The following is a 20,607-nucleotide window of genomic DNA, read 5'->3' on the forward strand; positions in this document are numbered from 1 at the left end:
AAATGCAGCAATTCAAAATCTTCTGGTCTAGATTTTGATTTGAAAATCCTTAGGTTTCCAAGTTTATAATTGTGAGAGATTTAGCATTTTTGTATCTGTTTTTTAATAGTATATGTCTAAATTTCATGGCAATTAGACTATAGTATACTATGAGTAGTTTCTTTTTTATCATATTTATTTGCCACTGTTCCCTTGATAAGAAGTATTTTCTCTTACATTCCATTCCTACGCCATGCACTTCAGCTTATTATCCTACTGGAGTCTCCCCCTTATTCTTTCAGATTTTCAAAGAGCTCTCAATCTTTTCATTTTTCTCATTCTTTATTCTCTATGTCACTGATCCAATGCATTCAATTTGTCATTTGATCATGATAGTTTTCTCATTTTGGAGCAAGAAAGGTAAGGTAGGAGGCATCTTAATTCCTGACTTCAAACTATACTACAAAGCTACAGTGATAAAATCAGCATGGTCCCGGTAAAGAAACAGACCTAAGGATCAATGGAACCACAACTACAAAGACATAATAAATGGCATTGGAAAAATTGGCTTTCCACATTCTAGTATGAAAACCAGTATGGAGATTCCTTAAAAAAATTAGGAGTGGAAGTTTTATTCAATCCAGCTTTTCTGGATATTTTCCCAGAAAATTGATGATTTCATGTCTCAGTGATGTGTGCCCCCTTGTTTATAGCAGCACAATTTGTAATAGATAAATCTTGGAAGCAACTAAAATGCTCATAAACCATAGAATGGATGAAAAAGATGTAGTTTTTTATACAATGGAATATTACTCAGCTATAAAGAAGGATGATCCTGAAGTTTTTTAGCTAAATGGACACAACCTGAGACTGTACACATAAGTGAAATAAATCAGACTCACATTTGTAAATATTATGTGGTCTCCCTAGTATAAAAATAACAATAAATAACTGAAAGAGCAGTAAGATTCAAAATGTGGAATAGATAATTTAATAATGAAAGGGAAAGAAAGTGCTTTAAAGGATATATCTGTATGTATGAGTGTGCAAGACAGATAACCATACCACTAAGCTTTTGTTAATTCTTCCAACAGAATGGCTTGTACTATCATTGTTTGATTGTATACTTTACATGCTTTGTTTTTCTGACTTGAGCAACTAATTCTATGATAACAATATGTAATTTATCAACTAATGATTTCTTAATTTTTTGAAATTCTGTATTGCCTACCTGTTTTCTGTTTTTGCTTTCTTCACTAACTAAAAAAACCATGATAATATTCCTTGTGATTTATCCCATATCAAGACAATGTAAAACCATTCAAGAGAATGACAGTATTACAAGGTATTTAGAATGAACTAACAGAAAATGAATAATAGTTTCTGTATAATCTCCTTGTCTATAAAAGTTTTTGTTGAAATTTTCACTTGAAGTTTTCATTTGATTATTTGAGGATCATCTTTTAGGCTTTCACGTCTTTTGCCAGGACTCCTGTTATCAGTGAAGCAATCTATCACATAATGCACCATTCCTTCCCCTTGCTTCACTCTTCTCTGTATTGTATCATCTTCAGTCTCATTAAATACTTCAATACTTGATTAAATCAGCTCTCCCTCACATTTATCATAATTGATCATTTTCACTGTGAATTTGCAAAAATCTTTGAAATTTATTCTACTGCAATGTCAATTGGATCATATTTTGGAAGGGGTTAAAAAATTTGGAAAATACTCTGTTTGTGACAATTGTGTGTGTGTGTGTGTGTGTGTGTGTGTGTGTGTGTGTGTGTGAATTGAAGTTTCAAAATGACTGGGAATGAAGAGGGGAAGACCTACTTGTGGGGACATAGTGAGTAAGTGTCTTTCCTTGTGTCTTTAACTGTGAGTATCTCAGCATGAAAACCTGCAGACAAGCACATGGTAATCAGTGTTGGTACTAGATTGAACTCAGTATTGTTTTTGACACATAATAGCCAACAGTAATGTCAATCTGAAGAATAAACTGTATTTTGACATGTAATTTAAAATTTTTTTGAAAAATTCTCCAAATGTTTCACTACTTAGAAACAGAGAGTACAATAATGTGGGGCAACCAAGGAAAATGGGTCTTACTGAGAATGTTTCAGCATAAAAACAAAGCAAGAGAGACATATCTGAGAGAGGGTGAGAAGGAAAAGACTAAAGTAAAAAAAAAAAACAGGGAAGGAAATAGTAAGGGAAAATGTATGATTAGAAAAACACTGGAAAGGAAATTGGACAGTGGTAGATCCCATAAACATTTGAAGTTACTCAGACATTTATGTGATGAAATAAGAGCCTTAGCAAAATGTTGAAGCATAAATATTTATTGAAATCTTAACCCCAATCATAAAAAAATATAATCAGTATCTACAATTATATATACTTGACAGATACTGCAGGTAAAGAAATACTTCAAGTGATATTAGTATAATAAAATGCATATTGTTTTTGATCTTGAAATTTGAAGTAATATAGTATATTTTTAAAAATTGGAAAAAAGAAAATTTTGCATCATTGAAACACTGACAAGTCTGAATTTGTATAATAGAGATGTTGCATTAGACTCACAAAATAAGGGATTTTTTTTTACAAAGAGCATGTGAAATTTCAAAAACACAAATAACATTTATAACCCCAGGTTTGGAGTAAAAAATTGGTCTAATAATTGTTACAAAATCTTAAAAGTGATAACTTACTTGGAAAATGAAATTGTACATTACTAAGGAATCTCAATAGTGAAAAGAAATTTTAAACTGATATTATAAATGAAAAAGTAAAATATTTTCAAAAAATAAGATTATTATCCCTCCACTGAATGTAATCTTATGACATACCCCATATTCTAAACTCATTTTCAATTTTTCCATTCAACAGTTTTATCTTTAAATGTGTAACAAATGAGGCAAATGTGATAATCATTATGTAATTAAAAGCAAAAACCATTACACACCTGAAGAAATCAGGAGGAAGGCAAAGGAGCTCCTTGCCATGTACAGAAATGATTATCATGGCTCACAGGAAAACACCTAACATCTAATATTGCTCACTGACTTTTAAATTGGTAAATTCACAGCATTTCAAGTTCAGTGCACTACACCAAGGGAGTCTAAATTTTGTTTATATACTGAATGAATGTTAATCTTTTATTACACAGAGATTGTTAGGTCTGAACCTTGAAGGTGACTAAAGAAGTAGCAACTGGTAATGAAAGACAGGAATTAGGTTAAATATTTATAGACATATTCATTAGCACTGATACAGAAAAACATAGCAACAGCTAACAATGGATACAATGTTTCTCTTTTCTCTAGTGATTATTTTCTAAATTGTCTTCCACATTATTAAATATCACTTCCTTTAATTTAATTCCGTTGTACTCTAAGAAAATAGCTTTGTTATATGTGTGTTATAGCAAACCTGTAAAGTGGCTTACTAAATGTGTTTTTTTAATCCTTTTTCTCTAACTGATATGTTAAATGACCTAATTGATATGTTGAGCAATACTCTCCTCTGTAAAGAATTGCAAGAATCTCACCTAATTGACATGTTAACCATTGTTGCCCTCTACAAACTACAGAAGTTGTGCTAAAACAAGCTAACAAGGGTTGTTAATCACTGTTAGGTGCCTCTATTCTCCGCTAAAGAGCTAAAGAAAACTAGAATGGCCCATTAATTTACACTTGTTTAAAGTAACCTGCTTGTGTGCAGAGAGATTTGCGTATGAGTTTAACCCTTTACCCTGACCTTGACACATAACCGCTGTTTTCTGTTCTGTATGGCGCCTTATTGCCTCCCTCTCCCCTCACCTATCTATCTAGGCCATAAAGAATTTGGGTTTCTGGTGACCTCTTCCCGACCCAGTGATGATCTGTCATAAAATGAGCCTGCCCCAAATTTTAAGAACTGTTTAGCTTCAAAGAAATTACCAGGAAATACTATGGCCCAAACCCCAATTGGTGCTTTCCTTTTGTTCTGTATGCATCAAATGAGTTAGATATCAGATCTTTGTAAAACTTGTTTCAGCTTCTTGTAACTCTTGACCCCTTCACACCCACTAGCGAAAACGAGCTGTCCTCAGATAATTGACTGTCCACTTTCTTCCCCAAATATTGCTGCAGATGTGCCACTCTGAGATAATGTCAGTCTGTAGGATGGGAGTAATTTGAGAAACACCAGGAACTCCCAAGATTGTCAGAGCTAAGTGGACAGCAATACAGTTTCCAGACTGGGGTCAACAAGTTTGATGGCTCTGCAGGTTTCTTTGTTTCTCCCCCCCCCCACCTTTTTCTCCAGCCTCTTTTTAAAGTCCTCCCTTCAGTCTCTGGGAGACAGTCTCCAAATTGGCTCCCAGAGACTGGTCGCCAGGCCTGGAAATAAAGCCTTTGCCACCTAAATTTTCAGTCTCTTGCCTCCTTGGATTTTATACCGGGGCCCAAGTTATAACATTTGGGTGCTTGTCCGGGATGGAAGCAAGACCCCAGACAAAGGAATACTCTTCAGATTTATGAAGTATATAATATATCAAAATGATATGAGTGTGTAAACCATCTAGTGGCTATGTCCAGAAATGACTTTATTGTCTCAAAATTTTACATCTATCTATGTATCACAAGACAAGGAATTATTATCTATCCAGTATGTGTCATGCCAAACTCTATGCAAATGTGAATGTGAATACTGAACCTTATTGTATCAGGGAATTAGTGCAGGTGGAATGTAGGAGAAGCACTGTATATAGAAACTAAATGGTATAATCTGGACTAGAAATTCATGGCCTTAAATTTTGCTCCTGAAAATCATAATAAACAAAATGATATATGAAAGATGAAGTACTTTTTTCATGAAAATATCCCTAAAATGGTATGCAGAAATATTATCTTGATGTAGATTTTTAAATTAAAATTTTTCCTCATTTTGAACAAATTTTTTTTCTGAAAAAAAAAATAGATGGTCTAGATGTGTCTTAGTTACTTTATGCTCATCGCTGAGACAAAATACCTGAAGCCCAAAGTTGGGAAAGGAAAGGTTTATTTCTTACAGTTTTTGGAGGTTTCAGTCCACACTCAGTTGGCTCCAAGACAGGCAGGCATGGCTGGGCTGCAGTTCATGGCAGCTGGCAACAGCAAACTCCAACCAGCAAAGAGAAAAGCACACCTTCTTCTTGCCATTACATCACATCCTGGCTCCACCCCTATGTGGGTGGAGCACTGACACCATCAATCCAAGCACTATACAATGAATCATCACATATGAACAATGCAAACTATGAGGCCTGGGGGACACAAATATAAACCATGACATTCCACCCCTGGCCCCCAGGACTCATGTACATCCTTTATACAAAAGACATTTAGTCCACCTCCAAGAGTTGCCAAAGTCCTAACAGCTTCAACATTGCTGAAAAATCCAAGTCCCAAGTCTCCTCCAAGATCTATGGCAAACTCTTAACTGTAAGCCCCTGTACAAAAGAAACAAGGTTAAACATTTCTGAAATGCAAAGGCACAAGATAAACATTACCATTCCAAAAGTTACAAACAGGAGAATAGAAAGCATTCAAAACAAAGCAATTCCAACATCCAGCAGGGCAAACATTAAGTCCTAGAGTTCCACAGTCAGCATCTGAAGCAATCTGGTTGCAAGTTCCAAAAGCTTTGGGTGATTCCACCCCCAGGGCACTTCCAGTGATTTCAACTCCCGCAGCTTTTCTCTTAAATCCTCTCTGCTCACTTTTTGCAGCTTTCCTTGGATCATCCACGTTCCTGGCTTTTCCAAACTTCTGGGGTCTCCACTGTACCTTCGGCTTCACACTTACATCTTCACAAATTGCCCTCTCAGGGGCACACAGCTTGGCCAGCCAGGCCCTTTGCAATCGAGGTGGAAGCCTTCTTACCCTCAGAATTTGTGCATTTTCCTTGCACCTAAAATCAGCACCTTGTGGATGCCGCCAAGGTTTGCTGCTAGCTGAAGCAGTAGCCAGGCTTTTCTCTCTCTTGGCTGTAGGGGTCAGTTGCCTGGATCCCAGGGCTCTGTTTACCTGATTGTGATGAAAAGCTTCTCTATGTTGCCGCCTTTCTGGAAACTCATGTGGCCTCTGTCGCCATTCTGGAACCTCACTTGGCCTCTGTCGCTATTCTGGAGCATGGCACTCCATAGATTTTTCCTCTGAGCAAAATTTTTCATCTTTGCTATGAGGCTGCACAGGGTGGGGACTTGCTTCCTGGGATGCCCGGGGCCATCTTTCTTATCTCTCTTTTTCTCCTCAGGAATCAAAATCTCAACTCTGTCTTTACAATCCACACCCTTCCTGGAATTTTCCTTCGGGCCAAACTCATAGCATTGTACATTATCCTGCTGGGCTCTTTGCTCCTGATTTGAAACATAAAGCTGGCTAAAAGCTCCCAACAATAGCCATGCCACAGCCTCAATGTTCGATTGCTTTTTAATTTCTTTTTAAGATTAATCAGTCCATTGCCCTTTGTCTCAGTCTCAGGCAAAGTCTCTGGGCAGGAGCAAAATGCAGACAAACTTTCTGCCAAGCCATAACATACATCATGTGGAGGCCAACAACCAATGCAGTCCTTTCCAGCAGAAACCTCCCAAGCCGGGTCTTTACCAAGAGGCTTTCTATCATCAGCCTTCTGGTCTCCTGAGCTCTGACCAGAATCTCCTCTACAGAACAGCCTAAGCTGCTCCAGCTCTATGCATCCAGGTGACGTCCAAACCTTTCCAAACTCTGCCCACAAGCCATTTCCAAAGCCTCTTGAAAAACATGGCCAGGTATAGTCACAGCAAGCGACCCCACTCCTTGGTACCAAATTCCTGTCTTAGTTACTTTATGCTCATTGCTGAGACAAAATACCCGAAGCCCAAAGTTGGGAAAGGAAAGGTTTATTTCTTACAGTTTTTGGAGGTTTCAGTCCACACTCAGTCGGCTCCAAGACAGGCAGGCATGGCTGGGCTGCAGTTCATGGCAGCCGGCAACAGCAAACTCCAACCAGCAAAGAGAAAAACACACCTTCTTCCTGCCATTACATCACATCCTTGCTCCACCCCTATGTGGGTGGAGCACTGACACCATCAATCCAAGCACTATACAATGAACCATCACATATGAACAATGCAAACTCATGAGGCCTGGGGGACAGAAACATAAACCATGACAAGATGTTAGATGTAACTTAAGGCTCCAAGTTACAATGTTAGTTCTTAAGAAGTGCCTCAAAGTATCCAAAATCATACTTGTAAAGCAAAGGGCAGCTCTGAGGGGACAACAAAGAAGATTCTTTTCAGAAAGGGACCAAATAATTTCTCATAAGCAAAAATAACCTTTCAAGGATATGAATGTAAATGGATAGCAACACTGTTACAATAATTGTCTGGAGCCCTCCCTGTCTCTTCTGCATAAGTATAACAACTGCATTTCTCACCTCTTTGTTTCTGACACTGTAGATGAGAGGATTTAGAATGGGGATCACAATCATGCAAACTGCAGAAGCCACCTAATCCTTTTTTGGCTTTAGGTAAGTAAAGACTTTGGTGCTGTTAAAGATGGTGACTCCCAGGAGATATGAGGAACAGCTCAAGAAGGCTTTTTTCTTTCCTGTAATGGAATTAAATTTTAGGATAGTGAAAAGAATGAGCACATAGAATTCAGATATGGTGGTAAGGGACAGAAATAAATTGAATCCACCACATATGAATATAATGAGTTGAATCTCAGAAGCATCACTGCAAGGCAGGACTAAAACAGGTAACAAGTCACAGAAATAGTGAGGGATGACATTAGAGTAGCAGAAATGCAGTCTGCTCATCAAACTGCAGCAACAGTGAAATCCACAAAGCCACTTACAAAGGAGCCAGTGAGCAGGGCCTGGTATAGTCTTGTAGACATGATCACTGGATAGAGGAGGCTATAGATAGCTGCATAGCCATAGGCCATGGAGGAGAGAAGAAAGCATTCAGTGCCAGCCAAGAGGGTAAAAAAGAACATTTGAGTGAAGCAGCCCAGGCCTGAGATGCCCCTACTGGAAGTCAGTAAGTTCTGTAAGGTTCTAGGGGTGATGACACTTGAATATCTGAGGTACAGAAATAACAGATGGGTGAGGAAAAAGCACATGGGGACATGAAGTTGGGGATCCAGGCAAATGATCAGTATCATCCCTGCATTACCCAGCACCATGAGCAGGTAGATGAGGAGAAAGAGCAGGAAGAGGACCAGCTGTGTCTTTTCAGAATCTGCCAGCCCCAGGAGGATGAAGCCAGGCTCATTGGATGAGTTGCATGCACCCATGGCATGCTGCTGCACTTATCTCTTGAGCATTGAATTTTAAAAATTATCCTGTCTCTCAAGACTTTTAAGTTTAATTGATTGATCCAGTGTACTTCACAGTTAGTGCACCTAAAAATTCATGTAACTATTGTGAAGGTGAGTGAAACTGCCCATATAAATAATAGATATAATTGACATTCATTTCTGATACAGTCAAGAATTGCATGGTTTTTTTCAGAATGAAACCAATATTGTTTGAAACTTTTTCAATTAACACATTCAACTCTCAGAAACCTCTTATGCCATGAGGACTATTGCATACATGCTTTTCTTCAGAAAAGGGGTTCAGAGATTGCTTGTGGTAAAAAGAACTTACATGTTCACAATTGTTCTAGAGATATTTTGATCCCAGAGAACAGAATTACAGCACTGTGCTCCTGAACGGAGCTAGTTTTTAACACCCTGAATGAGGAAATTACAACTGGCTTGTGTTAAATACCATTTTTAGTATGTTATTCACTGTCCTTTTTTACCCAAAGTCATATTTTAGTTATTAATGAAATTTCCCTGTTGGCATTTATATGCTTAAAGTGTATTGAATTGCTGAAGATATCATAACAAATTAAAAATAAATTTTTATATATTATTTTGCTGTTTTTGTTGTAATAGGATTTCATTCTATAATCGAAGCAAATTTGAGCACATTTTGTAACCAAAACTGACCTTCAAATTGGTGCAATCCTCTTGTGCATTGAAATCACTTTTTTTCAAAAAGTTGTACTTTCAGAGTATACACATTGATTGAGTACTTTGTTTTAAATAACTCTCTGTTCTGTGTTTTGCAAACCATATCACTACTTATGGTAGGACACAAATGTTATGTGTTTACACATTTATAAAATTCAATTTATATTATCTAATATAATCTTGAGTCTTCAAAGAGATACTGTGCATTAAAGTTGCTGGAAAAGAGGTTTCCCAAGATCTTTTTGCAAATTATATCAATATTTCAAGTGGGACACAAATGGTACCTGCAGCACTGTTGCTGAAAAAATAGTTTTCCAAAGTTTTCTGTTTAGAAATTTGGAAATCACAAAATTTCCCAAGAAACAAAATGAAAGGTTCTTGCCTCAGTAGAATTTATGGCGTTGGTCTAACAAGGCAGAAGGCCAAAGCAGAAATTCCTACCACTTCCTGCTTCTTCCCCAGCTCCTGTTTGCACACAAAGAAAATTCCAATTGGCTGCTTGCACATCAACGATACCTGCCCTAAGCATCACCCCAGTTGAAAATTATATGTATATCCCATGCCCCACGTTTCTGGCAGAGAAGGACAGGCTGCCAGTGCCTATGGAGTTCTCTCCACGTCCTTGGAATAAAGGCTATTTTTAAATTTATGTTCGCTCTTTCATCATGCCAAACACTCTTTAATAAAAGTGCCCAGGTGACTTGAATGGCAGAGTGAGTGCCAGTTTGAGTCTCCCTGCTTAAGCACCACCTGTTTCTTCTTCTGAGACTGTTTACTTGCTGCCACTAATCCATATGCAACAGTGCTGTTCCTCACTGAACACAGGTGAGCTGCCGTCCATCTGTGGTTTTCTGTTTCCCTTCCTTAGCAAGCTTGAGACAGGAAATCCAACCTGCCATCCCGGAACAGAGAGATACCTGTTTTCACGCTCCTTAGGCCATACAGCTTGAGGCAAAACTGATATTTTTGTTCCCTGGGACCTGCCCCACACTTTTTGGTGACCTAGCTAAGGAGAATGGGTTTTGAGACTTTCTGTGTCACACATTCAACATACGTGACAATCTCTTTTGTTAAGTGTGACACAGGACAGTTTCCACTTTCCTTAGCAGAGAGCTAAAGCTCTTACATCCTGAGGCAAAATTGTTCTCTCAGTTCACTTATAATTCGGTCATGGGGATCACTTCCTGTCCCCTGTAAAGCACACCTCTGGGGTGCCTAGTTCATTATGTTGGTGCTCTTGGCCTCTAAAAAGCTATAAAAACCAAAAAGCTGTTCTTTTATTTATGGTTTTGTCACAATGGCAGCAAGTTGGCAGAAACTCTGCATCTTTAGGCCTTTCTCACTTTAAAGACTTGTCCTTGTCTCACTTTGTCTTCTATGATGATCCAAAAGCTTTTGGCTCACTCTGCTCCACCAGGAGCTCTCTCCCTGCCACCAGAACCCTTTAAATGATGCAGCTCCTGTCTTTACAGCTCCTCCCCTGTAACTCTCTTTTTCCTTTTTATCGGTACCAGGGATCGAACTCACGACTGCCTGCTTGCAAGGCAGGCACTTATGCCGCTGAGCTAAATCTCCAGCCCCCTCCTCCCCTGTAACTCTCATATCAAACCCCACAACCTTCACAGCCAGAGGTTTCTTTGCCCTCTCCACTGTCCTCTCCCCTTTTTTCATCCCAGAGGCCTCTAATCCTTCCCTTAGCATCTCCTCCCAATCTCCAACTTCTCAACCTCCCTTCACCTGAGACATCTATTCCATCTGAGGGTTTTTGGTCCCCTTATCCTGTGCTGCCATTTTCTCCACCAGCTCATGCACATGGTCTCAGAAATTCCAGCCTTCTGGCAGGCTACATAGTTGCCAGTAGCCATGTTGCTGCAGCTCGCATGGAGGACAGCCACCATCTTGAAGCCCTGCACCATATGACAGGGCATTGCCATCTTGCAATGGGTCTTAGGGTCAATGGTCACCCCCTTACATCCCCTCATGCAATCATCAGCAGCTATCCAGCAGCAGGTCACATGATGACCAGCTGCCATCTTGCGCCCCCTCGCTATGTTACTGGCAACAGCTAGGTTGCTGTGGGTCACACGGTGACATGCCAACAGCCTGAATTTCCTTATAGTACAGTGATGAGCAACCATTTTATAGCCAACCATAAGATAATTGCCCACACATGCCTGCAGGATGGTTGAGCAGTCAGTGGCCAGAGTCTTCTCTGCCTCAGTTTCTGCTCCTTCTTCAGGAACAGACTGGCCTCATTCCCGAGAGATTAGATAATATTTATTGCCTTTTTTGTTTCCTTCCTAAGCTATCTCAGATGAGCCATAAATTATTTTCCTTTTCTGGTAATCTTATTTTAAGAGATCTCTATTAATTGATCTACAAAAAGGTTCACACTAGTCTATTTATTATAGATCAAATTGGACAAATATATTTGAGTGCACTCTAATTTTATAAGATGGTTATCAGGCCATGTATCTGTTGTTTGTTTGTGCATTTGCCTTCTCTCTCTGTAAACAGCTGTTTCTTTTTATGTGAGCTCAACAATTTTTCCTCCTCTTTTATGCTTTCACATCATTTAATCAAGTTTATTTGGGTTATAGGTTTAAAAAACATGCTTTTACCTAGGTTGGCAGCTGGTCAAAATGAGGCTAAAATTGGTTAAACAAAATCCCTTGGGGTGAGGAGACACTGGACAAGACTTCAATTGATAAACAAGAAAGTGACCACCTGGTAACTTTAACCAGCCCTTGTTCATTAATTGGAGGCTCCATTTATCTCCATAGCCTTATGGGAGACACGTTGTTGCTGATCTGATGGTATATTCATGCCTTCAAATATAAAATTGGGATTGTATATGATAACAAGACAAGTAATTTCTTTCAGATCCAGACATCTGCCTTTTTCTTGTGCTCCTGCCAGGAGATTCAGGATAAATACAAACCTTTTCCACAATGAGAAAGACTGCTGATATACTTAATAAAGTCCTGTTACAGGAAATAATCCCAAGGACTACAACCACGGTGGAGTGGCCCCTATCTGTTCTTCTTGGTAACCCCAACAGTGGTCAAAGTTGCTGGACTGCCATCCTGATTCTACATCACTCAAGCTTAGGGTGCCCTCCTAGCCCTAAAGCTAACCATCTAGTGCGGTCATCTCATTTTCTATTGCCCACCAAGGCCTCACAGCCACAGCTCTCAGGCTGTCATGTTTTGTTATACAATTTGATTCTTAATTCCTTACAGAAGGACTCTTAACAGTCTTTTCTAAAGACTCCCACGTCATGTCTTGTCTTCATGTTGTTCTATGTAACCATTGTCTGAGTTCTCTCTACCCTCAGCTGTTTAGTCAAGTGTGAGATCCGTGAAGGCCTAGGCTCTTAGACAGAGCTATGGCCCTCTCCACCCCTCTTATTCTTTCCAGCTCAACTCCTGGGCCAGAGTCAAGCCCTACCTACCTACACTTTTAACTGTTACTTTTTCAGATGGGGGAATAATCACCTCTCATAACTTCACTCCTCCTAATCCCCCACTTCTTTTTTCCAGAATTCTACCTCACTTTGGTCCTGATGGAACAGCATATTTAAATCAAAGACACCTTTCCTTCTACCTTCCCTGGGTCCTTAAATATGATAGTGGCCTGCCTCCTCATAGCACCTTGTCTCTGTTTTTTCTAGTCTAAGATCTGGCCATTCACCAATGATGAAACTGTCTTGGCTGAACCCCCTGCACTAGCTTCTGCATGGGCATCAATCATCATCCCATCCACCTTACAAAACCCCAATACAACACCACATTTCAGCAGAAAGTACTAAGAAAGGGACTTCACCCCTTTCCTAACAATACAAAGACAGAAATGAAAGGGTCTTGCCTCAATGGAAATTATCACAGTGGTCTAACTAGGTGGAAGGCCAAAGCGGGAATACCTACTACTTCCTGCTTCTTCCCCAACTCCTGTTTGCACATGAAGAAAAATTCCAATTGGCTCCTTGCACTCAAGAAGAATCCCTAAGAATCACCCCGGTCAAAAATTGTATGTATATCTAATGCCTCACGTTTCTGGCAGAGAAAGCAAGGCTGCCAGTGGCCATGAAGATCTCTCCATGTCCTTGGAATAAAGGCTATTTTTTACCTTATATTCTCTTTTTCATCATGCTGAAAACTCTTTCACAAAATAGGAAGACCATTTACTTTATCAGAGAATTACTGCAACACATTATCTAGGGTAACTTAATTTGTGTACTTTTCTCCACTCACTGTTTTCAATCTGAGGAAATCTGTATTGCTCTAGAATTTTTGACCAATTCTTGATCAAATGAAAGCTTCACCAGAAGCTTTCCTCTGAAGAGTCCCAGGTGAAATTGAGAATGGAAACAGAGCCCTCTATTGGTTCCTCTGAGTCTGATGATTTCAGAGCGTCTCATATAATATGTGTTTAGAATCCAGCAGTTTGGTCACCTTGGAGAGTGATTCCCAAGGGAAATTTGTTCACTGGGTTCCAAAGACAGAATTTCAGGAATTCAATCAATTTTGTCTTTTCCCTTAAAAGTCCACATTTAGAACACAAGCACTTCATTTTCTCTTATGATATTCCATATTACTCCTGAGCTTCATATATTTACTTTTTAAATTGACAAACAATTGTATAAAATTTCTGGGAATAATGTTTACATTCACATGATTAGTTAGGATTATTTTTTTACTAGGAATTTGGCAGTTTCCTGAGTCATACTTTACCACTGATACCATGAAGGATGAAATAATAAAATTTTATCTAAAATGGTTCAATAGTTAAATGTATAATGTGGTCATGGACATGGTGCATACACAAGGTAGGAAATAGAAAAGACTGACATTTAAATAGGAACATGAAGCAGTAAAAGACTTTTTGCATTTTGTTTACATAAAAGTAATTTCCCTCATCTTTTCCCTTTTGTGAGAAAAAAAAACAAAGTTAGAGTGTACTTTTAGTTTCGCATAACTATTACAGTACTGTGTTCATTGTCTTATCCTAATTTTATGACTAAACATATGCTGCTGTGACCTGCTGCATTAGCAGTTATTCAGCAGCACCCTCATGTATTATGATTTGGACCGTTACCCAGCCTTCACTAAGGAGCTGAGTGTTGACAGCTGAAGAACAGAAATCCACAGGCCTGACAGGGGTTGGGCACAATTTCCATTCTGGTGTGTCATTGGTGTCATCCAGAGGACATATTCATGTAACACATTTCATTGTTTTAGTGTATTTGATTTTCTTAGTTTATAAAAGAAAAATAAGCAGAAAGACAAAACCAGCATGGATATTAACATATGTTTTTTAATGCTCTGTGGGAAAATACTTGCTTTGTTATATAGAATCATTTGAGATGTTGTTTTAAAAACATACTATTTTTTGGTCACTCAATGTTAAGCAGCACAGAGAAATTGAGAGATAAGAAGGAGACAAAGTAGGAGGAGACCTTTTAATGAGGGGGTATAAGGGAGGCTGTAGAGAAATGCAAAGTCTCTATCACTGGACAAAGGCCTGTGAAACTGCCTATACAGATTGCCTCTTGAGGAGGTGTTTGGTTAGATGACAGTGATGAATTAGTTTTACATGTTAGTATATGTGGGTTGGGGCCTGAGGAGTCTTTGGTGTGTTCAGGAAGGAAGCACAGGGAATCTGGATTGGATCAAGAAGACATCTGAAAAGGTGTCTTTTTGTAGTTTCTTCCCCACATTTGGCCTCCACCATGATGAATAGGCAGAACCGTGTGGGGAAAATACTATCAAAAACAATAATAACAAATTAAAATACAAAGTAAATACTGAAATATTTCTAAGGGTTAATTCTGGGGTTAGGATTAGATTGTTTCTACTGACATTTTCTGCAAGGTTGAATTCTTATCACTGCTTCATGAAGACAGAATAATCCTCAGTAATATCAATATGCAAAGAACAAATCATATAACAACACATAATTTATAATTTATTTGAAAAATTCTCCATTTTTCCTGCTAATTCAAGATTAGCAGTGGAGAGTAATAAAGTGGGGTAGGATGGCAAAATCCTTAAAGACAATATTTAAGTATCATAATAATAGAGAGGTAAGTGGATACTCAAGAGGTACAGGGAAAGCAGGGGAATATAAACGAAGAGGGAGAATACCATGGGCAGAGGGAATGCAGTTAAAGAATTAGCAACTATAAATCTGTTGGTATGTTAGGGACCCATGTGACACACCATGGCAGAGAGACAATCTAGCAAGACAAGGCAGCACCTTGTAGCAGCAAGACAAAAAGTACACACACACACACACACACACACACACACACACACACGTAGGAAATTTTCCTCCTAGTTGGGGCATCGATACAGGAGATCAGATTTCCCTCAAGAATTCTCTTTAGGGTCATGGCCTAGCAAATTCAGGATAAATCATGTCATCTTTTAACACATTGTCTCCTTCTCCACATCTGCCCTGGTGGGAGGAGCCATCTGTGGGCTGTCTGAAGGCTAGGCTCAGCCTCTCCATGGTGACCTCAGTCCTCAGTCATGTTTGCAGGGATAAGGTGGATCACACTAGCCCACAGTCTCCACTGCTCTTGGAAAGACAAGTGACAAGAAGCTCAGTGTCTGCCCATTCCCTGTGCAGGGCCTGACCATGGAACCAAGTGGCTTCAACTCCAAGCCTTGCTCCCTGGATGCTTGGACACTCAGTGTCTTTGTGCTGCCCTGTATGCTGTGGATTCCTCTGAGCAGCATAGAGGGCCAGAGGCATCAGGGGCATCGCACAGATAGTGGGCCACACCCACCCAGCCTTCCACAGTTCTCAGCAGTGCTGCTCCCAGCCTGAGACTTCCACATATCCTCCTGTGACTGAGCTCTGTTCTGCAGAATTGTTCCTGACTTCCCTGACTTCCACATATCCTCCTGTGACTGAGCTCTGTTCTGCAGAAGTGTTCACAGCAGCCTTGTTTTTGTATGTTACTTTTTGGTTCTGCTGATTCTTTTCTCAGGGCTCAATTGTTCATCTCCAATTGGGCTTCACACTCTCTGTGTCATTCCTTGAACAATTTCCCATCATAGTATTTGCTGTCAGCATGCTGGCACTTGCACATTTTCTCAATTTCATGATTTCAATTTTTGTGTCATATTCACCATAGTTTTGGGTCCAACTCAACTATTAGAGGGTCTCACTGTGTCCTATTCTGTTCCCCTTCTCAAGAAGGGGAAAATCACTTCACATGCCTTTCAGCACCAGCGATATCAGAATACTTCTTCTGCTCTTCTCCTTGGGCAGATGAAAGGGGGCTTCTAAGATGACTCCAGACCCAGTACTGTCTCACTACAGAGGGAAATACTGGACACTATTGTTTCCATGCTTACTAGCTTGGCTCAGCTCAGGTGTGCCTCTCAGGCTCTGTCTCTGTTTGACAGCAAAGTTGACACACAGAATAGGTGGTAGTTTTTCTCTTCTTGGCATGGGATAAGGCAATTCCCTTGTTCACTGAGCAACCATTTATTCTGTGCCTGTGAGGTCCTTCAATTACCCATCCTTTTATATAACATGGAGGTGGGTTTTCCCTGTGATCTAGTTCAATTTCATACCAAATCAGTCATTCTCTGTCTCCAAAATCTCCTTATGTATCTTAGTATCCATTCACTGGGACACATTTCCTTGAATGCATGATTTCTCTTGGATGTGATTCACAAAAATGTAAACAATATAAATATGAAAGAAAATAAAAGTATGAAAAATAAGGCATAGTGGTGCATTTCTGCTATCACAGTATGTAGAAAATTGAGACAGGAGAATAACTGAAGTGACAGTGACCCAAGTGACATAGTGAGTTCAAGGCCATCCTGAATTATACAGGTAGACATCCTCAGAAATGCTTTCCCTGTTAGAAAGAAAGAAAAAGAGAGAAAGAAAGAAAGAAAGAAAGAAAGAAAGAAAGAAAGAAAGAAAGAAAGAAAGAGAAAGAAAGAAAGAAGGGAAGAAAGAAGGAAAGAAAGGAAAATGCCCAATAGCTACACGTGGTGACATAAATCTGTAATACAAGCAGTCAGGAATCTGGGGTAGGAGGATGGTCTCAATGTCTACACAGTGACTTGTCAGCCTAAGATATATAGTGAAATTGTGTCTCAGAGTGACAGAGGGAAAGAGAGAGAAACATAGATGGAGTGAGAGAAATAGTAAAGAAATATTTTTGATGATTCTGATCATTAAAAAGTAAGAAAGGAGAAGTTAGGAGGGAAATGGTGATTAAAGTGAATCAGGGTACAAAACTTACACTTCTTAAATTTTCTCTGAAATCGATTGTGAGTAATGCCCCCTTAGGCTTTCCATTTTCTAGCCCATTGTCATGTAAAATTTTGCGGAATAAATTTCCATAATTAGATTGCCTTTGTTATTCCATTTTCAAACTTACCCATAAATCATAAAATAGTTGTAGAAATTATCCTTCCTTGCAATAGTAAAAGTCTGCAAATCTATGCAGCATGTTATATACATAATAATTATACAAATACTTGAACTTTTTGTGGTTATATCTCCATGAAATTGTTGTAGTATTTCATTGTGTCTCAGATGAGAAAATGATACATAAAGTTGTAAATACTTGCTCAGTGCCATCGAGCATTAATATTATAAAATTGTCATGGATTAGGAAGAAGATGATGAACAGGGAGATTGTCAAGGTTTAAGTTGGGATATATGTGCTCTGTGACCAGCAGGGAGATCACAGTCATTTGAGCCATCTCTGCTTGATTTTGTTTCATCACTGATATGATTCAGCCTCCATGTGCATTTACTGAGCTCTACTCTAAGAGCTGTGTAAAATCTTGGCTCATTGATTTACAGCACCACAGACAACTCAGGCTGGCTATTGAAGTAGGGCTCTTCAGTGAGGATCAAAGGGCATCTGGCAGAAACCTGCAACACTGTAAGCTCAGAAACTCCAAATTGGAAGGAAATCTGAGGAAAGAGCTCCAGCTTTGGAGGATGACTTGGACCATGTGGCTCTTGAAGTTCCTGGGGTGAAGGACTTTGAGAGAATGACAAAGTAAAGGAGACACAAACCTGGGATCAGGTGAAACCAGTTCTCTCCTGGTGGGAGGAAAGAACCTGCTCAACCACTGTAGCTTACTTTTTATATACTCAGAAGTATAATGTCAATTTCAACCCTGCTGTTTGGAAACCCATTGCATGGATTTCCTAGGGGATTGGTGGTTTTCTGGGCTGCAGCAGGTTCTTCACATGGCTGGCCCCAGGTGCTCATTGTTCTTCGCACAGCCATGCCCTGGCCATGTGTGTGTGATCAATTTCTAACTTCAGTGGCTCCCACATATTACTCTTTTTTGTTTTGCTATGGCACAGGATGGGTGGTCAATTGAAGATAGGGGAGCTGTGTTTGGAAAACTCTGTTGAAAATATTTTTAAGTGCAGTTTAAGGATTTTGAGTTCCTGTTTTCTGCTATTTAAACACTGTACCGTCCATTAATCCCTAACACTAGACAGTTAGTGTATCTGCCAATTGTAAGAAGGTGTTACTGATTTAAGATTTTTACGACTAACATATTACTATAACATTGTTTTGTATATCTGTAGTAATTATACTTTTCTGCAGGATGTTCAAGATCAAGTGAAGATGAAACCTGTATTAACTAAAGGCAGTTTTTGTTATCTATCAAGGTCAGTTAAGTCTCCTCAGGGAATGCTAGAACGATGCACAGCATCTCTTAGCTCTTCCATCAGTGTCAGCTGTCTGGATTATCATAGCTATATTTTGACCAGATTGCTTTCCATAAAGCTTCACCATAAAGCTTGGTGATTGAGTTAAAAGTTTGTACTCAATCTAAAGCAGCACAGAACATTAGAAGATACAACTAGAAAGAAAATTTTAGTGAGGACAAAGGAGGGAGACATCACAAAGAAGGCTGTGGCAGCTCTCTGCAGACAAAGGGCAGGTTCTCCCTCATATAGGCTCTGATGGGTGAAGGGCTCTGCTTACTGATGTGGGCTGATTTATTTTGTGAGAGTCCAGGGGATTAGGTAAATCCTTACATGCCTGAGGTTTGGCACAGACTTTTGGGAGTGAGAATCCAAAGGGGATTCAGGGAAAAAAGGAGTTATTCATTATCATGACCCATTGAACCATCACTGTGATGATTGTGCTGTCTCTCAGATGGGGGATGTATGACTTGGGAGAACTTTTCTTTCCTTAGTCACACACCAATGATTATTTTCCTCTGTGATCTCATAATCTTGATAAGAAGGTTATAGACTTAATCAGTAGAGGATGTCACAGCAAAAGTTCTCTGATGTTCTGGATCCTCACTGACCTCAGGGGGAGAGGCCCAAAATAATGACTAACCTCTTAGCCCATCTATCTCTCTAACTTTTGGTCTCTAAGCCTCATTTGTTGAACATCCAAAAGAAAAGACTGATAATAGTATTGTATGTTATAGTCAGTAGGCTTCTATTATCTTACTTAAATATGAAACACTTAAATCATAAAATGGGACCATTATTTTTAACAACTGTGGATGTTTTAACACTTGAAAATCTGTGACGTGTTAAATAATAGTTATATATTTCCCACAGAAAATCAGAAATCAAAGCCATATACATTATAGCATGACAAACATGATGACATTTTGTAACAGCTGAATTTTCATTTAGACATGCAACAACCCTTTTAATCATCCTTATCTAATACATAAGAAAGTCTTACCTAACTTGTTGATCTTTAGAGGAATTTATATCTCATAAGTTTTGCTACAGGCAGAGGTCTTAATTGAAAAGAATTCTGTTACCATAAACAACCACAATTTGAATTTTGAAAAAATAATATGTGGAAGCATGAATACATTAGTACACCACGAGATTAATAACAATTTGCCATGACTATATGAAACATTTGTGTCAGAGCATCTTTAAATTAAAGACTTTATTATTTCTTTTAATGATGATGAATGGAAATATATGACAATAATATATTTTTATGACTTTAGTTGGGGCATCTTCCATAAACATATGGAGATCATTGGGGCCTTCCATCAGTAAACAAGAGCTGGGTAATTGTTACCAGGCAGCTTTTTTCTTATGCATCATTTGGAGTTCTATCAAACAATCTCATCTCTCCCCAAGGGATTTTTGCTTAACATCTTAATAATTTTTGATGATTTATGAAAACTCAATCACATTTAATACAGAATTCTTGAACAATGAGACTCTCAAGGCACAATAAACAGCAATATACATTATATTTACACAACCAATTTTGACAACATTTTGGGTAGCTGGAAACCCAAGTGGAAGTACATTTTTATTTTTTTCACTCTATGAGCCAAATTAAACTTTAATTAAATGATCCAAAAATGCAAAAGAAAGAAAATAGAAAAAATTGTTGAGCTGAAATAAAAGAAATACCTGTTTACAAACAAATGGATAGACAACTTGAAGAGCCATCCTTCTTGGTAAGTGGTATGAGCAAGCCATGGGTGCACCAGAGACAGAACAAGTTAGCTCTCCCAAGATCCAGCCATGCTGCAACTTGGGGTCTGACCAAGAAAGCAACAATCCACTCTTCCTGGTAAGTGATGCG

General features: G+C 38.9%; 1 pseudogene; it reads right to left on the reverse strand.

Moving 5' to 3' along the window:
- Positions 1 to 7,287: 7,287 nt before the first annotated feature.
- LOC100735787 (olfactory receptor 8H1-like) lies at positions 7,288 to 8,291 on the reverse strand (annotated as a pseudogene).
- Between the last annotated feature and the right edge of the window lie 12,316 nt (positions 8,292 to 20,607).

The sequence above is a fragment of the Cavia porcellus genome, unplaced genomic scaffold, assembly GCF_034190915.1.
Source record: "Cavia porcellus strain 051 isolate PalLab524CR breed Dunkin Hartley unplaced genomic scaffold, mCavPor4.1 scaffold_11, whole genome shotgun sequence".
Classification (NCBI taxonomy): domain Eukaryota; kingdom Metazoa; phylum Chordata; class Mammalia; order Rodentia; family Caviidae; genus Cavia; species Cavia porcellus.